This window comes from Mus musculus, chromosome 11 (assembly GCF_000001635.26).
Source record: "Mus musculus strain C57BL/6J chromosome 11, GRCm38.p6 C57BL/6J".
In the NCBI taxonomy this organism is placed as follows: Eukaryota; Metazoa; Chordata; class Mammalia; order Rodentia; family Muridae; genus Mus; species Mus musculus.
The window spans coordinates 83024137-83048481 of NC_000077.6; the positions used below are offsets into that span (position 1 = coordinate 83024137).

General features: G+C 43.1%; 1 non-coding gene and 1 pseudogene across 2 annotated transcripts; both read right to left on the minus strand.

Moving 5' to 3' along the window:
- Positions 3317–3890, minus strand: Gm11425 (predicted gene 11425; annotated as a pseudogene).
- Slfn10-ps (schlafen 10, pseudogene) lies at positions 3987–16397 on the minus strand. 2 transcript variants are annotated; one of them, NR_073524.1, is made up of 5 exons: positions 16316–16397; positions 10983–12046; positions 8048–8182; positions 5654–6377; positions 3987–5484 (listed from the first exon to the last, which is right to left on the minus strand). It is a non-coding gene; the product is annotated as a schlafen 10, pseudogene, transcript variant 2, noncoding (transcript). The 2 variants fall into 2 exon arrangements; NR_073523.1 differs by lacking the exon at positions 16316–16397 and adding an exon at positions 15700–15906.
- Positions 16398–24345: the final 7948 nt, after the last annotated feature.

Genomic DNA, 24345 nt, shown 5'->3' on the forward strand with positions numbered 1-24345 from the left:
GTGGTTGTAAGCCACCATGTGGTTGCTGGCATTTGAACTCAGAACCTTCAGAAGAGCACTCAGTGCTCTTACCTGCTGAGCCATCTCATCAACCCATATTTTTTCTTTCTTTCTTTTTTTTTTTTTGTACTGGATATTTGTTTATTTATATTTCAAATGTTTTCACTTTTCCAGGTGTCCCATTCGGAAACCCCTTATCCCCTCCCCCTGCCTCTTTGAGGGTGCTGCCTCATTTCCCCACCCTGGCATTCCCCAACAATGGGGCTTCAAACACACTCAGGCCCAAGGGCCTCTCTTCCCACCTGATGTCCATCCAACAAGACCAACCTCTGCCACATATGTGGCCTGCACCCTGGGTCCCTCCATTTGTATTCTTTGGTTGGTGATACAGTCCTCAGGAGCTCTGGGGGGTCTGGCCTGTTAACACTGTTGCTTCCTCTGTGGGGGCTGCAACCCCCCTCAGCTCCTTCAGTCCCTTCTACAATTCCTCCATCAGGGACCCCCTTGCTCAGTCCAATGGTTGGCTCCAAGCTTCCTCCTCTGTATTTGTCAGGCTCTGGCAGAGCCTCTCAGGAGACAGCCATATCAGGCTTCCATCAAAAGCACTTTCTGGCATCCACAATATCATCTGGGTTTGGTGGCCGGATATGGGATGGATTCCCAGGTGGGGCAGTCCCGGGATGGCTTTTCCTTCAGTCTCTGTTCCCTACTTTGTCTTCATAGTTTCTCCTATAAGTAATAGGTTCACCCTTCTAAGAAATACTGAACCATCCACAGTTTGGCCTTGCTTCTTCTTAGGCTTCATATGGTCTGTGAATTGAAATATTGGATATTCTAAACTTTTGGGCTAATTTCTACTTATCAGTGAGTAATCCCTTTTGTGTTCTTTTGTGACTGAGTTACCTCACTAAGGATGATATTCTCAAGTTCTATCCATTTGCCTTCTAAATAATGAAGTGATTGGTTTTAATAGCTGAGTAGTACTCCATTGTGTAAATGTACCACATTTTCTGTATCCAATCCTCTACTGAGGGACATCAGGGTTGTTTCCAGCTTCTGGCTATTATAAATAAGACTGATATGAACATAGTGGAGCATGTGTCCTTATTACATGTTGGAACATCTTCTGTGTATATGGACAGGAGTGGTATAATTGGTCCAATTTTCTGAGGAACGGCCAGACTGATTTTCAGAGTGGTCGTACCAGTTTGCAGTTCCACCAGCAATGGAGGAGTGTTTTTCTTTTTCCACATCCTCACCAGCATTTGCTGTCACCTGAGTTTTGATCTTAGCCATTCTGACTGGTGTGAGGCAGAATCTCAGGGTTGTTTTGATTTGCATTTTCCTGATGACTAAGGATGTTGAACATTTCTTTAGGTACTTCTCATCCATTTGAATTTCCTCGGTTGAGAATTCTCTGTTTAGCTCTGTTCCCCATTTTTAAATAGGATTATTTGGTTCTCTGGAGTCTAACTTCTTGAGTTCTTTGTATATATTGGATATTAGCTGTGGGTCAATGGGCTATGCACAGACTGCCTGGTCTCCAGTTGAACTTAGCTCTTGAACCCTGGTGGGACCCAGTGGGTGGTAATTTCCACCTACATGGGACAGAAGGCGTTCGATCATGTCTCCTGGACCCCTGGCTCCTGTTGAAGTTACCACCCCCACAGGAGAGGCATGTGGCTATCAATCACATAGACAATGTCCCAAGCTTCTGGCATTCTGGCTAGACTCCTCCTCACAGTTACCTAGCAACAGCAAGATATCCCAGTCCACTATAAGAGGGGCTGCTTGGCCCCACCTCACTCTCTCTAAGCTTTTACCTCTCTTACTCTCTAGCCTGCCTTCTCTCTCTCTCTCTCTTCCCCCTTCTCTCCACATGGCCATGGCCAGCCTCTCCCTCTCTCTTTCTACTTTCTCTCTTCCCCCGTCTTTCTACAATAAAGCTCTGAAACCATAGACTGTCTCTGATCATGAAGGCCCATGGTGCTTGAACAATGGGATTTGCTTTCTCCTAATGAGCCACATATAACCTCCAGACAGAAGGCCTTCCTACATTGCAGCCACAGACTGGACTAAGGACTCTGGCCTGTGTGGGAACCACCCAGGGCTGCCTCTCCTCTTTCCCTCTCTTCCCTTTCTCCGCAGTGTCGAGTGTGACTCTGGGGCCCCTATTCTGTTCTCAGCTCCTCTGCAGTATCCAACGTGGATGCTGGAGGCTGAGAACCTGGTACCTGGGGCTGTTCCTTGTCCACCACCCACTGTGTGGGGTCAGTGGCCTAACATAGCCAGATGCTCACCCCGGGGCCGCATGGAAAGCGTCTGGCAGTCCTCCCGTGTCCAACCACCTAGACATGTCTGGTGGGACATGGATTCTCTCCCACTCCCCTCTTTCCCCAACACTCACAACCCCACACTTAGCCCTCTACTGGAAACGAAATTGGTAAAGATCTTTTCCCAATCTGTTGATTGCCGTTTTGTTCTATTGATAGTGTCCTTTCCCTTATAGAAGCTTTGCAATTTTATGAGGTCCCATTTGTTGATTCTTGATCTTAGGGCATAAGACATTGGTGTTTTATTCAGGAACTTTTCCCTTGTGCCCCTGTGTTCCAGACTTTTCTCCCCTTTCTCTTCTATTAGATTCAGTGTATCTGGTTTGATTTGGAGGTCCTTGATCCACTAGGACTCAAGCTTTGTACAGGGAGATAAGAATGGATCAATTTGCATTCTTCTACTTGTTGACAGCCAGTGTAACCAGCATCATTTGTTGGAAATTCTGTCTTTTTTCCCACTGGATGTTTTCTATGTTATCTTCTGTACCTGAGATTCTCTCCTCTATCTCTAGTATTTTGTTGGTGATGCTTGCATCTATGACTCCTGATGTCTTTCCTAGGTTTTTTATCTCCAGGGTTGTTTCCCTTTGTGGTTTCTTTATTGTTTCTATTTCCATTTTTAGATCCGGGATGGTTTTGTTCAATTCCTTCAAATGTTTGGTTATGTTTTCCTGCAATTCTTTAAGGGATTTTTGTGTTTCCTCTTTTACGACTTCTACCTGTTTACCTGTGTTCTCCCACATTTATTTATTTATTTATTTTTTAAAGACTTTCTTTTTTTAAAAAAAAAATATTTATTTCATGTATGTGTCCCAGTCTTCAGACACACCAGAAGAGGGCACCAGATCTCCATTAGAGATTGTTGTGAGCCACCATGTGGTTGCTGGGAATTGATCTCAGGACCTCTGGAAGAAGAGTCAGTGCTTATAAGTGCTAGCCATCCCTTCAGCCCCTACATTTCTTTTTTTTTTTTTTTTTTTTTCCACTGGTTATCAGATAGTCTTTTATTGAAATATTTTCTTGTTGCTTCTTAACTAGCTGGGCACTCCACTGCACCACTGTTGATGTCATCTATGATGTCATGAGGGTGGCGGCCATCCACATTGCAGCCCACAGACTGTGCAGTACCCAGGATCTCCTTGGTAGTTCCAGAAAGTTCTCTAGCCAGAGACCGGTGTCTCATCTGCCGGGCAATGTTGACAATCTCATCAAAAGTAATGTTCCCACTGTGTTTAATGTTCTTCTGCTTCTTCCTGTCTCTCGGTGGCTCCTTGAGGGCTTTGATGATCAGGGCTGAGGCAGAGGGCACCACCTCGATCTGGGCCTGTCTGTTCTGGATGGTCAGTTTCACTGTAATTCTGAGACCTTTCCAGTCACCGGTAGCCTTGGCAATGTCATCGCCAACTTTCTTCGGAGACAGACCCAGAGGACCGATCTTCGGGGCCAAGGCGGATGTGGCGCCGACCTCGCCTCCGGTGCACCTCAGGTACACGACTTTGACCTCGTTGGGGTCGAACTTGGGCGGCATGGTGGAGGCGGCTGGTGTCGGATGAACCCCCCCTACATTTCTTTAAGGGAGTTTTTATGTCCTTCTTAAAGTTCTTTATCATCATCATGAGATCTGATTTTATTTTATTTATTTTTTATTTTTTATTTTTTTGAGATCTGATTTTAAACCAGAGTCTTGCTTTTCTGGTGTGTGGGGTCCCCATGGCTCACTGTGGTTGGAGAACTCGGTTCTGATGATGCCAAGTGGCCTTGGTGTCTGTTGCTTATGTTCTTGCCGTTGTCTCTCATCATCTGGTTCCTGTGTCCTGAGGGTTCCAGGTGCATATCTCTGAGCAGGAGTGGTGGACTTACCTGCGCTCACAGGTTTGTCCACACTTGTGGGAGCCCAGTTCTTTCCCAGCAGTGTTTGGGTATGGAGCACTGTGGCACAGGATCAGCTCCAGGCACAGACCCCAGTACTACTTAATATTGTGTTTTTAGTCTTTTTCTTTATCCTTATACAATATTTTCATAAATGTATTTACCAATTTAAAATGGAAGTTTGTTTTAAGATTGGATATGACTTACTGTATTGAGTTGTCTTCATCTCTGGTTTCAGTCCTTATGGTCTCAACGTTCCCATAGCCTATGTCATGTGTACATTGCCTTGCCAGCCTTCTCTCCAGCTTTGTTTTCAGCCTCAGTTCGTTACAATATTCACATTGGTAATTTTTTTCCCCTACATTTTCCAAAACTACAGAACAAGGTTCTATCTTTCTTCTTGTCCTAAGGACCTCTTTGAGTTTACTTTCTCGTCATCAGTGATTGTACCTAGGACCTCATACATCCCATTCAGCATGCCACTGTTGAGCTATACCCCTCAGGAGTTGAAAGATACAGGATATACAGATGTTCCGTTGCTCTGGAAGCCAGGCAGAGCAATAGGTTGTGGGAAATGGGCTGCTCAGTTGCATTGGGATTGATACCAAACACAATGCTTTTTTCCAGTCCTGAGAATCGACGGATGCTGTCAAACATGTTAGAATGACAGACAGACGCGTCATTCATCTGAGATGCTCTCTTCCTCTTCCTTATTTCTCTCAGGAACATATGCTCATAGGCTTTCTTTTCCCTGTCTGTGCTGAAAAGCACTGCAATATCTTGGGGAGAATAGCCTTTACTCAAGAAAACATCACACTTATCTGCTACATAGCTTACCATCTTTTCCAAAGTCAAGTATGTAATCTCATGGGTGCCTGATACACCCTGAGCCCAGTAAAATCCATGGAACATGCTTAGGGACCCTTGAGGGATGCTGAATGGAGGGTTAGCTCTGATTTTTCGCAACTCTTGTTGTAGGAACTCAGCTATTTTATCTGCATTGCGTACCATTTGTGTGAGCTTTTCCGTCGGAAACTGGCATAAGAAATTTGGGAGGCCACTCTTCTTCAAGTGACTGGTCTGAAAATAGTCCAGAAAGATCCAGAGAATTCCAGGACAACATTTCATTCTTCGAGTGATTCCTTTTGCCTTCTCATACCAGTTCCCATCTTCAGTGCAGAAATTCTGGGCTTCATCAACAATGATATGTTGGATCCTGTTTGTCTCAAAGTAATCTTTCATGAAGGTTTCCCGGGTCACTGCCTGGCAGATATTTTTTGCCCTGTAACAGTGAAAAAGACATTAGGTGTTTCTCTGAGTATGTAATATTCCTAGCAACACAGAACTGCTATCTCAGATCATTTGACTGACTAGTTCCCAAGAACCAGGGTAACATAATGGAAAAGTTCATCTTAGGTTGAAAACACACAGACGAAGATCCAAACACTTACTGGATGAAGTCCCTCAATGGCTGATTTTCACAGATGTAGAGGATTCTATCTGTTTCACAGTGGAATGTGTTTCTGATCTTTTCCATGATTTTCATGGCTATGATTGTCTTCCCTGAGCCCGGCAAGCCATGCACAAATAGTTCTCTGGTTTTGCGGAGACTTTTTGAGAGTATCTCATACTGTTGGGCTGTGAGAAGATTCAAAATTTCACAGCCAAGCTGGTCGCTCAAGAAAGATCTGAAGTTGAGCAAGACAATCACAAGGGCCTGCAGCAAGTCCTGCATTTCCTGGATGTTTGCAAGGTTATAGGAGTGTGGGTAATCAATAGGAGAGACTGAGCCCCCATTAGTCTCAATACTGTTCTGAGAACTCAGGCAGAGAACTTTGGTCATGACACACACTCTCCCAGTGTAGCCACCAGTGTTCACCAGCTTCTGCTTCAGAGTAAAGGCAGTGCTGGTGCAGTAGTCCTGACCCTGCTCATCCTGCTCCCCAAGGATGGTGTAGAGGATGGGGGGGCTATTCTCTGCAATCAGCAGAGCATCACAGATGACTTCCTGCTTCTCTTCCAGGTTCAGGTCCACAGCCCAGCTTCTAGAGAGGATCAGCAAACCACAGGAGAAAGAACGTATTTGCTGCTTTACTAAATCCTCTAGTCTCTCATGCTCGAAACACAGCTCACTCCAGAGAGATTCAGGAGTATACTTTAAATGGTCTGGTGACACTGGACATGAAAACAATAGACAAGATTTCAAATAAATATTTGCATTGTTTCAAAACAACTCACATATTACGTTTAAAATGCAGAAATAAGTAGGTGGCCAATATATAACAATCTCAATGGTATATTTGGAATATTTTGACTCATATGCTTTGTCTGGATATATATATATATATATACACATACACATACACACACACACACACACTCACATACACATCTTACATATCCTTTGCTTATTTATTATTGTTTCTGATTTTGTGTTCTTGTTGGATGTGTATGTGTGAGAGAGAGTGTATCTGCTACATATGTGTTTCTTGTTCTTTTTTTTTAGGTTTCTTTCCTGCTCCTCCCTCCCCCGTTTGTTCTATTCTGCTTTGTTTTTGCCGCCTGTTTATTTTCTAACGCGAGAAAGGATAGAAGGGTGTCCAGTTGAGTATGGCACGTAGGAGGTAGGGAAAGATCTTGGTGGAGATGGAGGAGGAGAAATCATGATTAGAATATTGGTGCACTCCTTCAATCCAGCGCTTGAGAGGCAGAGGCAGGTGGATTTCTGAGTTCGAGGCCAGCCTGGTCTATAGAGTGAGTTCCAGGACAGCTAGGGCTACACCGAGAAACCCTGTCTCAAACAAACAAACAAACAAACAAACAAACAAACAAACAAACAAACAAACAAAAAAGAACTCTATTCTCAATAAAGATAAAAATTAAAAAAATAAAAATGTGTAGTCTACAAGAGACAAGTAGGAGAAATTTCATCTGTATATATCCCCATTCAGTCATATCCCTCCAAGCTGATGGAAAGTTGTTGTCCTCCTGTTATCTTAGAGAGATCTGTGCCAACCCATATGGAGTCTATTGAGCCTAAAGAAATATTTTAAAAATGCAGTCATTCTTGCATCAGATTCCTTTGTGGAAAGTTCAAAAAACAATTGTGATAAGTTAATAATAATAAGAGGTTCAGATAAATTAATTCTGAAAGCAAACCTAAGATCCCTCTAAATATTAATTTCCAGGGCACTAATAAATGCTTATTCCATACACAGGATGTCTCTGTATCAGATTTGATTAATAGATCTCAGGTATGTTCAAAGTATGAACGAACTTAAAGAAGCTATTTCCCACCTTGAGAAACATGAATCTTTTCTAAATAGCAATTTTTTAGACAAAACCTAGCTAAAGTCTAACATTATACATGGTCTGAAATAATTACTTTGTACCAAGTTAGACCCTGGTGCCTCTGTCTCACTACTTTCTTTCGAGACAAATGACTAATAGCTCCTGGGTGGCCTCTTATCTGCCATATAAATGTTTATGTTTTTCTCCCCATCCTTAAAAGCTGATTAAACGGCCAATTCCATCACTGTGGCTCCCATGCAGGGCTTTTGCTGTGACTGTTCTGGTCAATGAGTTCCAGACACAGGATCAGATCCTTAAGAAGCTGCTCCCAGTGCATTTGCTTAGGCCCTGCGCTGGAATGATATGTTTAAATCCCTGGTGGGGGACTCGGCCTCTGAATATTTAACTATCAGACTTTGGTAGCTCCATGCTAAATGACTTCAAGGGTCATCTCATTCCCAAGAAGTTTATCGCACTGCCACTCCATAACTTCTTTTTAACCAAAATTAATAAATGATCTCTTTCTCTTAATGGTAAAAAATGTCTGTTGTTACCTTGAAATAAATGCTGCTGCAGGTCGACTTTATATTCCAGTCCCTTTTTAGAATACACTGGTCTGCAGCGTGGGGGGCTGTTGGATAGACTCAGCTGACATTCAAAATCTTTAGATAGATCTTTGGAAGCTGCCTCTGTGAGACACAGTAAATGAAAAGACTTAGAACAACAAAGAGCATAGGCTCTATTGTATGTGTGTTAAGGGCAGCAGAAACCACAAAAAAAGGAAGCTGAAACTTGATCCAGAAGGTAATATAAGCAGCCCTGGTGAAGAGACCAGAAGTCCTACCCATGTCAGAAAGGCAACATCATCAAAAGCTTCAAATCCAATTAGAGGATCTGGGGAAGCAGCGACCCCTCTGGCATCCTGGGTAAGTGGTGGAGAGGAGGACCATTTTGTCAATTCTCTGGCTGGCAACTTGATTGAGAACCACTGGTTGGTACTAAGCTGGTTGGTACCCTGAGATCCTGACAGTAAGAATCTCAGATCAGGGATCCTGGTGCCAGCCTGCTACAGTTCCAGGGTAGGAGACAGCTATGAAAGATATATGTGTCAAATATTTCAGGTAGCAGGAAGCTGGACACAGAAAGTGAAGGTTGGGAATGGACAGGTGGCTCAGAATTCAAGAGCATGGGCTCATCTTGGAGAGGACCAGGGTTCAGTTCTCAGCACATGGTGGTTCACAATTATTCATAGCTCCAGTTCTGAGGATCCAATGACCTCTTTTGGTCTCTTCAGGCTCCATGAGCACATGGTGCAAATACATACATGCAAGAAAAAGTTCACACACTTAAAAAAATTAAAGAAAGTGAAGGTGTAGTGGGTGGTAGCTTGCCCTGGGTGGTATAAAGCTGAGCCTACAACCTGAAGATAATTGAGGGTTTAGTACTCATGAGCTTGTTAGCAGTGAATAAATATGTATACACTGTATGTGAGTGCATTGAATTTCATAAAACATTACCGGCACTAAGGGACAGATGGGTCAAGTTACAATAATAGTGGGTGACAATTTCATCAGCAGGCAAACCATTCTTTACAACTACCGCCAGTGATGGAGGAAATGACAGTTCCTATATCAAAGTTTTCTTTTACGTCTGCTCCAAGTCTTCTCTCTGTTCCTCTTGTTCCCCAACTCAGCTCCTTCTAGCTTTGAAGTCTGAACAAAATGATTCCTCCATTGCTTTTGATCCTGCTAACAAGCCCTGCTTTGCTGGTTTTCACCCAAGCTCCTTCTCTTCCTCCAGCTCCTTGGTCTTCCCTTCTCCCTCTCTAGCAACTGGCTCTCCTCATCAACCCACCCTGGCTCCCTGGATGTTCTCCCAAACTGATGGGCACTGGATCTTCTTCTAGCTGAAATGCTTCTTCCTCCAAGAGGAGTGCAGCTTCTGTGCCCATCAATCAGACATAGTAAAAAACAAAATCCAACAACTTCAAACAGATCTCCAAAAATGTAATGAACAACTTGATGACTCTAGCCCCTTGGCCTTTAGAGATTAGGGAGTTGGATAACTGCCCTTCCTGACCCCTGCTTCTCATTTTCCTACTTTTACTAATTGCACCCTGATTTATCAACTTCTTCTGTATGATTCTACAGCAACAAAAAACCTCTAATCAAACAATCAATCAGTTGTTGTTTTAAAAACAAAATCCCAAATGTTTGATTTACCAAATGACAATTTAGTAGTCAGACACTGTGGTGAAATCCTGCAGGCTCAGAGAGCCAGAGAAAGCACCCAGCTGACCTTTCTACTCCACCCACATCCCAGAAGAGAAAAGCTTCTTTCCCATGCTGGCTTAAACACCCTTCAGTTTAAAGACCCTCCTTTCTCTTTCCCCAGTCTTCTTCTGTTCATTCCCTGTGACGTCGTTGCTTGCTCCAGGGTCTCCCAAGTCTTTCATGATATCCAGCCAAACTCAAAGAGCAGAGATGTTTGCTCTGGAGACAATTCCAGGTGAATTCCTCCTCTGCCTTCTGCAATGTTAATGGGCTTTTTTTCTTCTCCAATCACTTTGGGTTTTTCTTCCAACCATGCTAAGTGCTGAAGGGCCCAGCTTTAGGGCTCAGCTCAACAATAAGAACTTCATTTTGCTTTTAGACTCAATTTGATGTTTAATTTGCTTTCTGAATCAAATCATCTACTGGAAAAATCCTAAGGTGTTTCAGGAGCCATGTTACCCTGCTAACAATCACAATTCTCCAGGCAAATAGCCTCTCCACTCCTAGCAACAAGCAATCATTTCTAATGGAGAAATTACTTAAAGTCTAAAGTAGATTGATTAAGCTAGCAACCAGTATTCATACCAAGCTGAAATCATTGCTAGCCAATAGAACCTCCCACATTCCAGATCCAGATGCTCCCATCCCCCACCCAGGTGCTCCAATCCCCACACCTCACTCAGTGATTCAGTGGCAGCAGCCCTGTCATCACTAACAGACATTTCCACCATTGCCATGATTAAGTATGTTCAATATTTGTGTGCTCAATTCCTTTTATAAAACTTTCACCATCATGGCCTGGTCTCTCTCTTTTCCAACCCCACTCACAGACGAATCGTTTGCATACCATCCCGAAGGTTTGCATGCTGTGGTTTTGTGGCATTCCTTGGCCCTCCTCTTTTGCCACAAAACCCTTTCAGTAGTAGGATACAAAAAGCAATATATCCCAGATGGTGGTGGCATAGGTCTTTAATCCCAGTACTTGGGAGCAGAGACAGGTAGATCTCTGTGAACTTGAGTCCAGTTGTCTACAGAGCAAATTTCACAAGAGCCAAAGCTACACGGAGAAACACTGTCTTGAAACCAACCAACCAAAACAAAAAGCAGAGAAAGCCAACTTCAGTGGGTGTAATGAACTCAGATTTCCAGAGTGTGAAGGATACAGAGGCACTCAAGAGAGGCAAAGGACAGAGAAGGAAAACCTCTCTCCTCTTACCTGGGCCAACATCCACCATCATGCGTACCCATTCCTCGGTGTTCAGTCTGTAGACACCTTTCTCCTTGTCTACCATCCATGAAATGGGAGCCTCTGAGAACACTGCACAGCAGAAAGGCTCTACTTTGATCACACAGAGATAACCATACAAATTTCCCTCTTGAAACACATCTATGACTCTGGTCTCATAAGACACCTTGTCCTTGTCTTTAGATGAACAAAAATGGAAAACTGGCAACTTGGAGATTGCTTCATTTGCCACAGTTTTCAAAGAGTCACGGTCAACGTTGTCTTTTGGGCATCCCAGGATGGTACTCTTATCATCCACTCCAATGAAAAGATAGCCTCCCTGGGTGTTTGCAAATGCGGAGATGTACTCTGGAATTTTGTTTTTTATATATTCTTGGACATGTTTGGTAGAGAATTGTTTAAACTGTATAAATGTGGATTCAGAAAAAAGCAAGTGTTGGCCATATTCAAGTTTCTTACTTTGGAAAATTTCAAAAGCTGGATTTGTTTCAAGGCTGTTCTGATACATGGCTCCTGGAATTTTATTGGCTCTGTCATCAGTAGGACTGCACTTAACACATCTCTTCTTGCCCTTCAGAAAGTCAAATGCTTCCCTTGAATCCATGGCAACGTTAGAAGTTAAAGATCTACAGTACAGGGAAGAGCCCAGGCTGCAAATTCGAGGCTTAGTGGAAGCATCTTCAGGGCTGCAGCTCCAAGATTTAACAAAAATGTAGAACTGGTCCTCTTGTTGCTTGGTCTCAAAGAAACCCTGCATATTAGAGGACATAATAAGCTCTCTCAAAGACTTTTCCAAATCCTGTCCCATCTCCACAGGATGCTCACTCTTGTTAGTCGTTTGCATAGCAATTCATCCTCCTCCAGAGTTTAACAGAGCACAAGCAGCCTCAGTAATTCTTTTCTTCTCCAGCTTTCTTTCCTTTGAGTCCATTTTACTTCGAACTTTTTCTCCCAGAGTCACTTCTCCTGCGTAGATGATCAAGTCTGGGCACGACCCTTTCACTTCTAAAGAGGGATGTGTCTCCATGCTCATCCTATAGCCAAACAATCCACACATTTATTTTACTTTACTAAAAACTTACTTCTCCCATGCACACAATTCACTCATCTACTATTTGAAACATATTCAATAGGAGCTAAATATATTCTGCCAAAGCAATAAATCATCAAGTAAGATAAGAATAGTCCTTTATCTATTCCTGTAAGCAGCCAGAGGTGATCTGTGAAGATGGTTTGCTATACTCTTGATCCAGAAACCCCCACAAAATCGTGCAACTCAAGAGGTTCAAACCTTCGTGTTCACTTTAAGAACACTGAGAAAACTGCCTAGGCTATCAAGGGTATGCATATCTGCAAAGTCACTAAGTAGCTGAAGGATGTCACTTTAAAGGAGCAATGTGTGCCACTTCGGCGGTAAAATGGTGGAGTGGGTACGTGCTAACAGGCAAAACAGTAGGGCCAAAAAAGAGTGCTGAATTTTTCTGCACATGCTTAAAAAATGCAGAGAGGAATGCTGAACTAAGGGTTTTAGACCTAGATTCTCTAGTTATTGAACACATCCAGGTGAACAAGGCATCTAAGATGCGTCAATGAACCTACAGAGCTCATGGCCGGATTAACCCATACATGAGCTCCCTCTGCTACATTAAGATGATCCTCACTGAGAAGGAAAAGATTATTGCAAAGCCAGAAGAGGAGGTAGCACAGAAGAAAAAGATCCCAGAAGATACTGAAGAAACAAAAACTCATGGCATGGGAATAAATTCAGTATAAAATAAATACAGATAAATTACAAAAAATAGTCCTTTCTCTTTAGAAACTGTTTTGAGGGGGCAATCAAAGTAGAACTCATCATCAGGAGGGAAAACATATTAATGGGGTTTCTGAAATAATTTCACTATTAAACTGTGATCAATAATGTTCTCAGGAGCAGACAATGTCACCTAGTTACCAGAATTGTCAGAGTGAAACCATCATCGTTAAGGCACAAGACCCGGAGGAATCAATAAATCCAAGGGCATGCCATGGAGTGAGATATCACAGTTTGGAACATATTTCTAATAAATTAAGGGATGAAGGAAGAATATACTGGAAGGAGATGTCAAACAGGACGTGAAAACTCAGAGGTGGGAGAAAAGCAAGAGGAGTATGGTGTCTGGCATGGAGCTCAAGGACACCTGCTGAGATTCTCTGGGTATATAAACTGCTAAAAAAATTATATAAAGTTTATATAAAGTGCTGCACATTGAGATGAGGAAGTCTCATTAAACGATTTAGTGAAATGCCAGGCAATGGTGGTACATGCCTTTAATCCCAGTGCTTGGGAGACAGAGGCAGGAGAATTTCTGAGTTTGAGTCCAGCCTGGTCTACAGAACAATTTCCAGGACAGCCAAGGTTACACAGAGAAACACTGTCTGGAGGTAGATGGTGGTGGTGGAGGGGAGGTGTTTAGTGAAATGACATAACTGGTGACTTTGAAATGCACCTAAGGGGATGGAGAGATGGCCTCAGAGGTTAAGAGCACTGACTGCTCTACCAGGGGTCCTGAGTTCAATTCCTAGCAACCACATGGTGGCTCACAACCATCTGCAGTGAAATCTGATACCCTCTTCTGGTGTGTCTGAAGAGAGCGACAGTGTGCTCATATATAAAATAAATAAATCTTTAAAAAGAAAGAAAGGAAGAAAAAAGAAGAAAGAAAGAAAGAGAGAGAAAGAGAGAGAGAAAGGAAGGAAGGAAGAAAGAAAGAAAGAAAGAAAGGAAGAAAGAAAGAAAGAAAGAAAGAAAGAAAGAAAGAAAGAAAGAAAGAAAGAAAGAAAGAAAGAAAGAAAGAAAAGCCCCCAGACGCTTTGGCTCATAGATGTCAGTAAGCAAAACTCTATGAATTGTCGTAATGGATTGAGAAATGAAAACCAGGTACAGAAAAAGCCATTAAAGAGGAGAGAGAGAGAGAGAGAGAGAGAGAGAGAGAGAGAGAGAGAGAGAGAGAGAGAGAGAGAGAATGTATATAGAGAAAGAGAAGTTGAAAGTTCTCTTTAAGATGGGAATATTCACAATATTTACCATGGAGGAGAGAGAGCCAGCACTGAATGAACTTAAGGATGGAGCAGGAGGCTGAGGGACTGAAACAACAGAATCCTGAGCAACAAAGTTTGGAAATGATGGTGGTCCAGGAGCTGGGAGAAGGTGAAGAGGAGGAGAAAGGCAAGCAGTGGGCCTGGTAGAGGTTTAGGTTACAGATGTCTGTATGTCTGTATATCTCCTGCCTGGTGCCTGGTGAGAAAAGGGCATCAGATCCCCTGGGTCCAAAGTTATGAGAGTTGCTCACTGCCGTGTAGGTGCTGGGAATTGAACCTGGGTCTTCTGCAAGAACAAGAAGTGTTCTTAACTGCTGAGCCATCTCTCCAGATGTATATAATTGAGGTGGTTTTTTTTTTTTTGGGGGGGGGGAGTAAAATCCTAAAAATGTCATATGACCCAGAATAAGGCCTAACTAGAGGATGTTTGCCAATGTTGAAGGATTGTAGGGCCTTGTGGGACAACTGGTCTATAGTAATGGCACCATTCCCTGAGACCTGCAGAAATGTGATCCTGTCTCCCTTACACAACAATATAAACAGTCGGTGAAAGATTAGGCCTCTGATGACTGTGTGTAGAAAAGTAAGAGTGGAACACACAAGACACTAGAAGGGCTGGGGCAGTACACTGGGCAAAACAAATTGGGACTGGCCATCTTGGGGAAGAACCAGGACAGAAAGGAAACAGGCTTTAGAAGGTGTGCTAGTTGGGAAACTGAAATCCCCCGGTCTTAGGCTCTTTTCCATAGCTTCTGGATTATAAACCCTGGGTGAGATAGTAGCTATTCTATTTCTGCCTCTTGGCTCCTTGCTCAGTTAAAGACAGTATCTTAGAGAGAGGGGTCGCTCAGTGGCATCTGCAGAATCCCTTTCAACATTGTCATTTCAAATCTTCAGCTTGTACTTTCTTTTTCTTTCTTTTCTTTTCTTTTCTTTCTTTTAAAATTTGTTTTATTTAGAATAATAATAATATTTAGAATACACTGTTGCTTTCTTCAGACACACCAGAAGAGGGCATCAGATCCTATTACAGATGTTTGTGAGTCACCATGTGATTGCTGGGAATTGAGCTCAGGACCTCTGGAAGAGCAGTCAGTGCTTTTAACCACTGAGTCATCTCTCAAGTCCCAGCTTGTAGTTTCTAACTTGCACAGGCTATGAGTAATTGGGTCTGCCAGTATAGAGACTTCCTGTTGAGAGCTTGCTCAATGAGAAAGAGAGGTGTGTGTGGGGGGGGGGGGGGGAGACAGAGAGAGAGACAGAGTGAGAAAGACAGAGATAGAGAGACAGAGACAGAGACAGACTCCCTCCCCCATTCTTTCGCTCCTCTGCATCCCCTTTCTCCTGTGCTGAACTGGTTGGTCAGTCTCTCACCCACCCTGATCACCCCCTTTCACCCTCAGGCCCCTGCAGTACTCAGCACCTACTTTTTAAAAAAAGATGTTTTCTTTATTTACATTTCCAATGTTATCCCCTTTCCTAGTTTCCCCTTTGAAAATCCCCTATCAACCCCCCCCCCCCCCCCCGCTCCCCAACCCACCCACTCCCATTCCTGGTCCTGGCATTCCCCTATATTGGAGTGTAGAGCCTTCATAGAACCAGCACCTACTTTTAAAGGAACGAGGCGCTGAGTCTGATAAAATATCCCAGCTTTCAGGCAGGAGAGACACACGGATGTCACCTTGGCTTCTGGGCTGCTCAGGCTACCCGGTCCTAGATTTAGTGGGCTAGACCTCGGTGAAGGTGGAGGGGATCCGAGGGTCTCTAAACAACTCGTGAAGAATCAGAGCCGGGAAGTCCAAGTCCTTTGCGCTCCAGGTCCCAGTGCGTGCTCCAGGTCCCAGCGAGCGCGCTCCAGGTCCCAGGGCGCATGGAGGTGGCATTGATTTCCTCCTTGCCCGCCCTCTCCCGGCCGCGGGAAGAGACCAAATAGAAAGCCTACTAAATACCGGGAAGCTTGAGACTCAGAATGTGCTTATAAACTAAACTTTAATAATTCTGAACCTTAGCTATATTGGGCTTTCGGATTGTTCTTGGTGTTTTGGTCTCCGCCTTCTCCCCACTTCTTTCTTTCTCCTCGCTCTTCCTTAAATCCTAGTGTTCCCTTGAAATGCTTCTGCATCATTCATGAAGTAGCATGCAACTCAGCTGTGACAAGTCAAACCCAGGTAGTGTGAGCCCAGAGTTGCCGCTAAGCAAAATGGAAACAAAAAGCATATACTTACTGTGTTTGCTTGACTAACAGTGGCCCCTGTAGGCTCCTAGGGAGTGGCATTATTGGAGCTGTGGCCTTGTTGGAGTAGGTGTGGTCTTGTTGGAGGAAGTGCATTACTAGGGGGTGGGCTTTGAGGTCTCAGAAGTTTGATTCAGGTCTAGTGGCTCACTGTCTCCTCCTGCTGCCCTTGATATGGATGTAGAATTCTCTGCTCTTCCAGCATGATGCCTGCCTGTACATTGCCATGCTTTCCACCCTGACAATAATGGACTGAACCTCTGAAACTGTAGGCCAGCCCCAATTAAATGTTTTCTTTATAAAAGTTGCCTTGGTCATGGTGTCTCTTCACAGCATTAAGACCCTAATTAAGATTCATACTAAGTCAACAAGAGAGAAAGGGATTTGAGTGTTAATTATTTTGTGTTTGTTATATTTTAATCTATCTATCTATCTATCTATCTATCTATCTATCTATCTATCTATCTATTATTATTATTATTATTATTATACAACTACATGTGTATACATGTATGTATCTATTATTATATATGTATGCATGCACATATTTATGTACCTACTATTATATATGTATGTGTGTATGAGTACATGTGTGTCTATCTATCTATCTATCTATCTATCTATCTATCTATCTATCTATCTATCTATTTATCAATTAATCAACCTATCTATCTATCCATCTATTCATCTATCTATCTGTGAGCCACAGAACTATCCTACTTCCTCTTTGGGCTTTTCAGCTCATAACTCAGTTTCCTGCTTAGGCAGGCAGCTTTCTAGATAGAATTAGATACCACTTCTTCAGATCTCATTTCCTTCAGTTAGGAGTTGCATGGTTATCAGCAGCCATTTTGACAGGGGTGAGATGGAATCTCAAAGCAGTTTTAATTTTTGTTTCCTGATGGTCAAGCATATTGATAACTTTAAAAGGTATTTATCAGTAATTTATATTTCTCTATCTGAGAAAGCTATGTAGTTTTTTATTAGCTCACTTATTAACTGGATTTGTTGATTTGTTCTTGATGTTTAATTTTGGAAGGCTTTAACTCATCTATTATTAATATAATTAATATAATAATTGTATTAATACTGTATCTGAGGTATAACTGGCAAAGGGTTCCCCTATCATTCAGGGTGTCTCCTCATTCTAGCAATGCTTCCGTTGCTGCACTGAAGGTTATTTCCATGAAGTCTAATTTGTCAGTTTTTGAGAATATTCTTGTGTAACTAGACTCCTTTTCAGAAATCCTTGCCTATGTTCTTTGTATGTATATATGTATGTATGTATGTATGTATATGTACATTTCTCATTGTATTTTCACCAAAGTTTTGTGTCTTAATATTAAAGCTTTGAATAACTTTTGAAATGTTTGTTGTTGTTGTGGTGGTGGTGGTGGTGGTGGTTTTAAACAGGGTGAAAGATACAGATCTTGTATCATTTTCCTGTGAGTGGAAATCCAGCTTTCCTAGTACCACTTATTAAAGAGGTTGTTTCTTTCTTCTTCTCCTTCTCCTTCTCCTTCTCCTTCTCCTTCTCCTTCTCCTTCTCCTTCTCCTTCTCCTTCTCCTTCTCCTTCTCCTCCTCCTCCTCTTCCTCCTCCTCCTCCTCATCTTCCTTTCTCCTTCTCCTTCCTTCCTTCCTTCCTTCCTTCCTTCCTTCCTTCCTTCCTTCCTTCCTTCCTTCCTTCCTTCCTTCCTCCCTCCCTCCCCCCTCCTCCTCTTCCTCCTCCTCCTTATTCTCCTCCTCCATTTTTTTTCTTTTTGGTTTTTGAAGACAAGCTGTTCTGTAACTTGCTCTGTACACCAGGATGGCCTCTGCCTCCTGGCTGAGGCTGTTCTCCTGAATGTACCAATGTATGGGTTTGTTTGTTTGTTTGTTTGTCTGTTATGGCTATGTCAAAGCTTAGGGGGTAACTATGTGGGTTATTTCTGGGACCTCTGTTTTATTCCCCTGGCCTACATGTGTGGGTTTGTGCCAGTACCACACTATTTCTGTTACTGTGACTCTGGAATAAAGCTTGAGGATGAGTATTGTGGTTGTTCCAGCATTGCTTTTTCTGCTTGAAGGTCACGGTCTTAGTTAGGGTTTCACTGCTGTGAACAGACACCATGACCAAGGCAACTCTCATAACATTTAATTGGGGCAGGCTTACAGGTTCAGAGGTTCAGTCCATTATCATCAATGTGGGAATACAGGCAGGCATGGTGCAGGAGAAGCTGAGAGTTCTAAATCTTCATCTGAAGGCCACTAGGAGAAGACTGGCTTCCAGGCAGCTAGGATGAGGGTCTTAGATCTCACACCCACAGTGTCACACTTCCTCCAACAAGGCCTCACCTCCAAATACTACCACTCCCTGGGCCAAGCATATTCAAACCACCACAGTCGCTTAAGCAACTTGAGGCCTAATGTCTTGGGTAAAATGTTACTTTCCTTTCAAGTGCAAAGTCATCCTCTGCCTAATGAACCCAGTTCAGGTCCCTGCCTGAAAATGTGAAAACTGATGTTGATTAGAACCTGGGAAGGTTCACTGAAGTATGAACAGGGAAACTTGGATAATTAGGTTCTCTTATCTTTTAGGTCTTTCTGATGTCCTACAATTTTGTTAGAAGGAGACCTTTTAGTTTCCTGGAGTGGAACCTTCCTTCCATAAAAGTGCTCTATGCAAAGGTGGCAAAGAACCACACCTCCAAGTCTGCTGTAGAAATAGTCCCTCAAGGAGATCCACAATCCTGCGGTATAGAGACTCCATGATAGATAATTAATATTTTACTGCTGTTTATTTAGTCAAAAGACACTCATAATGGGACTAGAATGTGATAGCTCAGAGATTAGAGGCATGGGCTGCTCTTCTAGAGAGCCCAGGTTCAAGTCCCAGTACCCACATGACAGCTTATGACTGCCTGCAACTCCAGTTCCATAGGATTCACTGCCATCCTCTGCCCCCTGAGTGTACCAGGCATGTGTGTGTCCTTTTAAACCAAAGGCATGGCAGAGACTTGAGCATTTTATATCATTTTTTTCCTCAGTTATGATCTTGTGTCACCCCACCATCCCCATGGAACATCTCGATACTTCTAGTATCATAAGCTGCTGTGGAGGGAGTATGGATTGCTTCAGGATCTAAGGGCAAGTCATGAAGGAGAGATTCGTCTACACTCAGCAGTCCCAAGTACCTCTACTAGGTTTTTGTTTTGTTTTGTTTTGTTGGGTTTCTTTTGTTTTTTGTTTTTTTTTTTATTTTTTTTGTTTTTTGTTTTTTGGTTTTTTTTTTCCTTCGAGACAGGGTTTCTCTGTATAGCACTGGCTTTCCTGAACTCACTTTGTAGACCAGGCTGGCCTCCAATTAAGAAATCCACCTGCCTCTGCCTCCCGAGTGCTGGAATTAAAGGCGAGCTCCACCACGCCCGGCACTAGTTTGGTTTTTACCTAATGAAACTGGGGTTCAGTGTCCTTGACTTCATGGATGTCTTCTTTTGCGCTTCACCATCCTAAGCCATGATTCATGTTTGAATCATATATTATTTCTGTGGGAGCTGCTCTTTAGCTAGTGCCTCCCAAACAAGTCTCTGACTACTGGTGATGGTGTAACAGGACAAAGGTTCTTCTATTCTGACTCAGCTGAAACCATCTTGGTTTAAACTGAAACTGACCCCGGCCCCCACCCACACCTTTTCTACCCCTGCCATGGAAAGCCCTGTGTCGGGGGAAAGCCCCCCACCATGTTCTAGAAACTCGAGGTGGAAATGCCCAAGCTGACTGTATATTTTTGACTCTTGTTAGACTGCTTGCTTGCTTTATGCTTTATTTTTCCCTGCAACTGCAACAAGGATGTAGTTTTTCTGTGTTGTCTTTAAAATCTCCCAGTAGTTCCTCCTATGGGGCTGCAAACCCCTTCAGCTCCTTGGCTCCTTTCTCTAGCTCCTTCAATGGGGATTCTATGTTCAGTCTAATGGATGGCTGTGAGCATCCACCTCTGTATTTGTGAGGCAGTGGCAGAGCCTCTCACTAGCCAGTACCCGCAGAGCTCCCAGGGACTAAACCACCAACCAAAGAGCACACATGGTGGGACTCATGGCTCCAGCTGCATATGTACCAGAGATGGCCTACTCAGACATCAGTGGGAGGAGAGGCCCTTTATCTTATGAAGGCTCTATGCCCCAGTGTGGGGGAATGCCAGGGCCAGAAAGCAGGAGTGGGTGGGTTGGTGAGCAGGGGGAGGGGATGGAGGAGGGTATTTTTTCTGAGGGGAAACCAGAAAAAGGCATAACATTTGAAATGTAAATAAAGAAAATATCCAATAAGGAAAAATCTCCCTGTAGGGCTGGAGAGATAGCTCAGAGTTTAAGAGCATAGACTGCTGTCTTAGTCAGGGTTTCTATTCCTGCACAAAACATCATGACCAAGAATCAAGTTGGGGAGGAAAGGGTTTATTCAGCTTACACTTCCATACTGCTGTTCATCACCAAAGGAAGTCAGGACTGGAACTCAAGCAGGTCAAGAAGCAGGAGCTGATGCAGAGGCTTGGATGGAGGGATGTTACTTACTGGCTCCCTTCCCCTGACTTGCTCAGCCTGATTTCTTATAGAACTCAGCACTACCAGCCCAGGGATGGCACCACCCACAAGGGGTTCTCCCACCCTTGATCACTAATTGAGAAAATGCCTTATAGCTGGATCTCATGGAGGCATTTCCTCAAGGGAGGCTTCTTTCTTTGTGATAATTCCAGCTTGTGTCAAGTTGCTACACAAAACCAGCCAATATAGCTGCTCTTCCAGAGGTCCTGAGTTCAGTTCCCAGCAACCACATTGTGCCTCATAACCATCTATACTAGGGCCTGAGGCCCAATTCTGGAATGCAGGTAGACAGGTAGGAAGAATACTATATACATAATAAATAAACTAATAAAAAATTCCCTGAAATGTGCATTTGAGGCTGTTCTGTGAGAAGTGTATCTCTCCAAGCCTAATTTAAACTTTGATCATGCTGAGTGGTCTTTGGGTCTTGACCCCCCAACAACAGCAGTCCAAATATATTGAGAGTCCTTGGTTCAAAAGAATAGCCCTTTATTTCAGTACATAATCTCTTTATTTGTAGACCTGAAGAGTTAGACTCCGGAGATACTCCATTTATGCTTTAAACTTTCTGGCAGCCATGGGATACTGAGTATACCCACAAAAGGCTCAAATAGCCCAACATATGGCAATATATTAGAAAACACCCCAACTCAGGACAGCAGGCTTTGTCTCATGACAAAAAAGGAAGCCATCCTAGAAATAGGGCCACCCCTTGCCCTGGAACTTCCCAAAAATTGTCAGATCACATTTGGCACATGAATGTTACTCATGTCCCTAGCTTAGGGAGGCTGAAATATGTTTGTGTCATTGTAGACGCTGACTCACTCAGTGTTCATTTTTGCCGTTCCCCTTTCAGGAAAAGCAGTGAAGAATATTTTTATGTTTTTACTCAGAGCTTTTGCTGTTTTAGGTCCCTGCAAAATGTTAAAAGCAGGCGATGCTCCTGCATACATTGCCAAGCCTTTTCAACAATTTTGCCAACAGTTTGGCATAACCTATATCCCAGGCATCCCATATAACCCCCAGAATTCATCTTTTAGGAAAGAGCTAAAGGATAACTTAAACTTTATTTAAAAATAAAGGAGAGGGAGAAAGGTAATATGGCTACTTGTCACAATATTTTATCTTCTATTATATATACTTTTTACATTTGGGTAAGGATGGCCTCTCTGCTGTAGAACATTTTTAACCTCTCCAGAGAGAAATTCAGGGTCCTGGTTCATTGGAGAGATGCTATGCCTAGCCAACTGAATCACAGGGTTACAGCAATTCATTGAAGCTATGGCTATCTTTGTGTGTTTCCCTCAGGCTGCTAAAAAGTTGGTGTGGACAACTGAAAGACTAACTAGACCAGTGGAAGTCAGATGAAGAGCTTCTAAGGTGTTTGCAAAGGCTATACCTGAAGAAAAGGATGAGACTGGGGCGAAAGGATTGTGGAGCCATGAAGAACAAGGTCTCTCTATCAACAATGACTCTGAGGAGGAAACTAGTGACTGGGGAGAAAGAATTGATGAAGTCTTAGGTGTGCCTGCTGAGTTGCTGTTTCTTACTATGTGTCTTTGTTAAATGCATCTGTTCCTGATGAAACATACATAACATAGCATAACATAACATAACATAACATAACATAACATAACATAACATAACATAAGCTGTGCTTATATGTCTGGTCTTCTTTTGCTTCATTTGTTAACTGGGAAGAGAATAATATTCCTATTCATGTCAGTGACTCTGAGGTCTTGTTGGTGCCCCCATAGCTAATCTTATTATTCCCCAAGCTAAGATGGTCATATGATAATTTGAGTATGTTCAGACCTTGCACAATGCAATGTAAACCACTTAACATTCAAAGTCAGTTGGATTACCCTCTCCCATTGCTGCAGAAAACATGGCCAAGATATTTACTATGATATTTTTCTGTTTCTAATTGGTCTTCTACACTCTGTTTCATAGTGATGTGTCTGAGAAGTTTTTTTGTTGGTTTTGCTGGGACGCATTATAGCCTTAGTATTGATTTGTTATTCCATGTCTGTTTGAAGATTGTCTTGCATAGCCTAAAATTAAAAACCAAAACCTGGGAATTACAAGGAACCATGGTGTCAGTCTGGCCTAGCTGAACGTGAGAGGCATGTGTTATAGGTTTTTCAGGTTGGAGTCCATGGCTCCTGGGGCACAACTTGCCTTCCTGTTGCTGAGAGACTGATGCACTCCCTCAGGCAGTAAAGCATCCAGGTCACTTTGTTTTTCTCTGCTGTGTTCCTTTAGTAGTCAATGAGGCATGGAAACTTGACAGGACAATTAGTCTTAGAGGCCAGTCTGTGTAGCCTATAATGTTTGCAATCATCATTGTATCCTGGCAACAACAAATGTATTGACTGGCAATTGGCACTATATTCTGTTTCTAATAAAGGGATAAAAAGCCTGATTGATCTCGATAACATTGTCACAGCCTCCATCATATTGTGTCCCCTCCAATGGGTCTGGTTTACTTCCTTGAGACCATACTAGCTGACCTTGGTCTGGTAAGTAAGCGGGGTGCTTACAGACAGCCCTCACAAGCATCAAATCCACTTCCAGGATATGTGGAGACAGGAGTTCCTCCAGCAGGTGAATGATGGGCAGTGGCTAAGCATTGGAAAAGCTTGGAAATCTATTAGTAAAAGCTGAGCTACTATTCAGGCTGCATATCAGGAAACATTCACAGGTCAGGGAGTCAAAGTGTTGCCTATCACAGCCTCCGGGTGAGGAAACATCCAAAGAAACTGTCAAGGAGACCAAAAAGGACAGATACTAACCAATAAAGATGCAGAATCTGACAGAATCTGGGTTCAGACTGGGAAGTGCTTAAATGCTAGTACAGCTCTTGGTGACTGGAAACAAATCTTATCCATTGAGATTATCTCAGAATTTGATAATTCTGAGCCTGAGGTATCTGTATAATATTTGAGTCACAAGGCCATCTTTTACTGCTATAGAGCTTTAGGACATTGATGTTCCAAAGGTGTATAGTATTCTCACTGCCACTCCTATAGTAGGCAGATTAATGCTGAAGAGTGAGGACAGGTGCTCTGCCTACATTGACCATAGTCCTGTGGTTTCTTCTCACGCTCCTATACTCCTCTGAGTCATCCCCAGCAAGATCATTTGCCACCTGAGTGGATATGATCTGAAGAGCTCAGAAGGATGAACCAGGAGTAACTGGGACCAGTGGGACCCAGGCATCCAGGAACTCCACCTGACTAGTGGCACAGGTTCCTTCCAGTCTGGACCAGTGCCCTGAGCAGACCTTGGGTGCGAACTCCTAAGCAAGTCATACAACACCCAGAAAAAGCTCCACTCCCATGTGCTCTAACATGGCCAGGTCCACAGTATCCCAGGATCCCAGGATTCCAGGAGCTTGGTCACACCAGGATCTCAGGGTCCCAGAGGCAGCTTGACTCCCAGGAG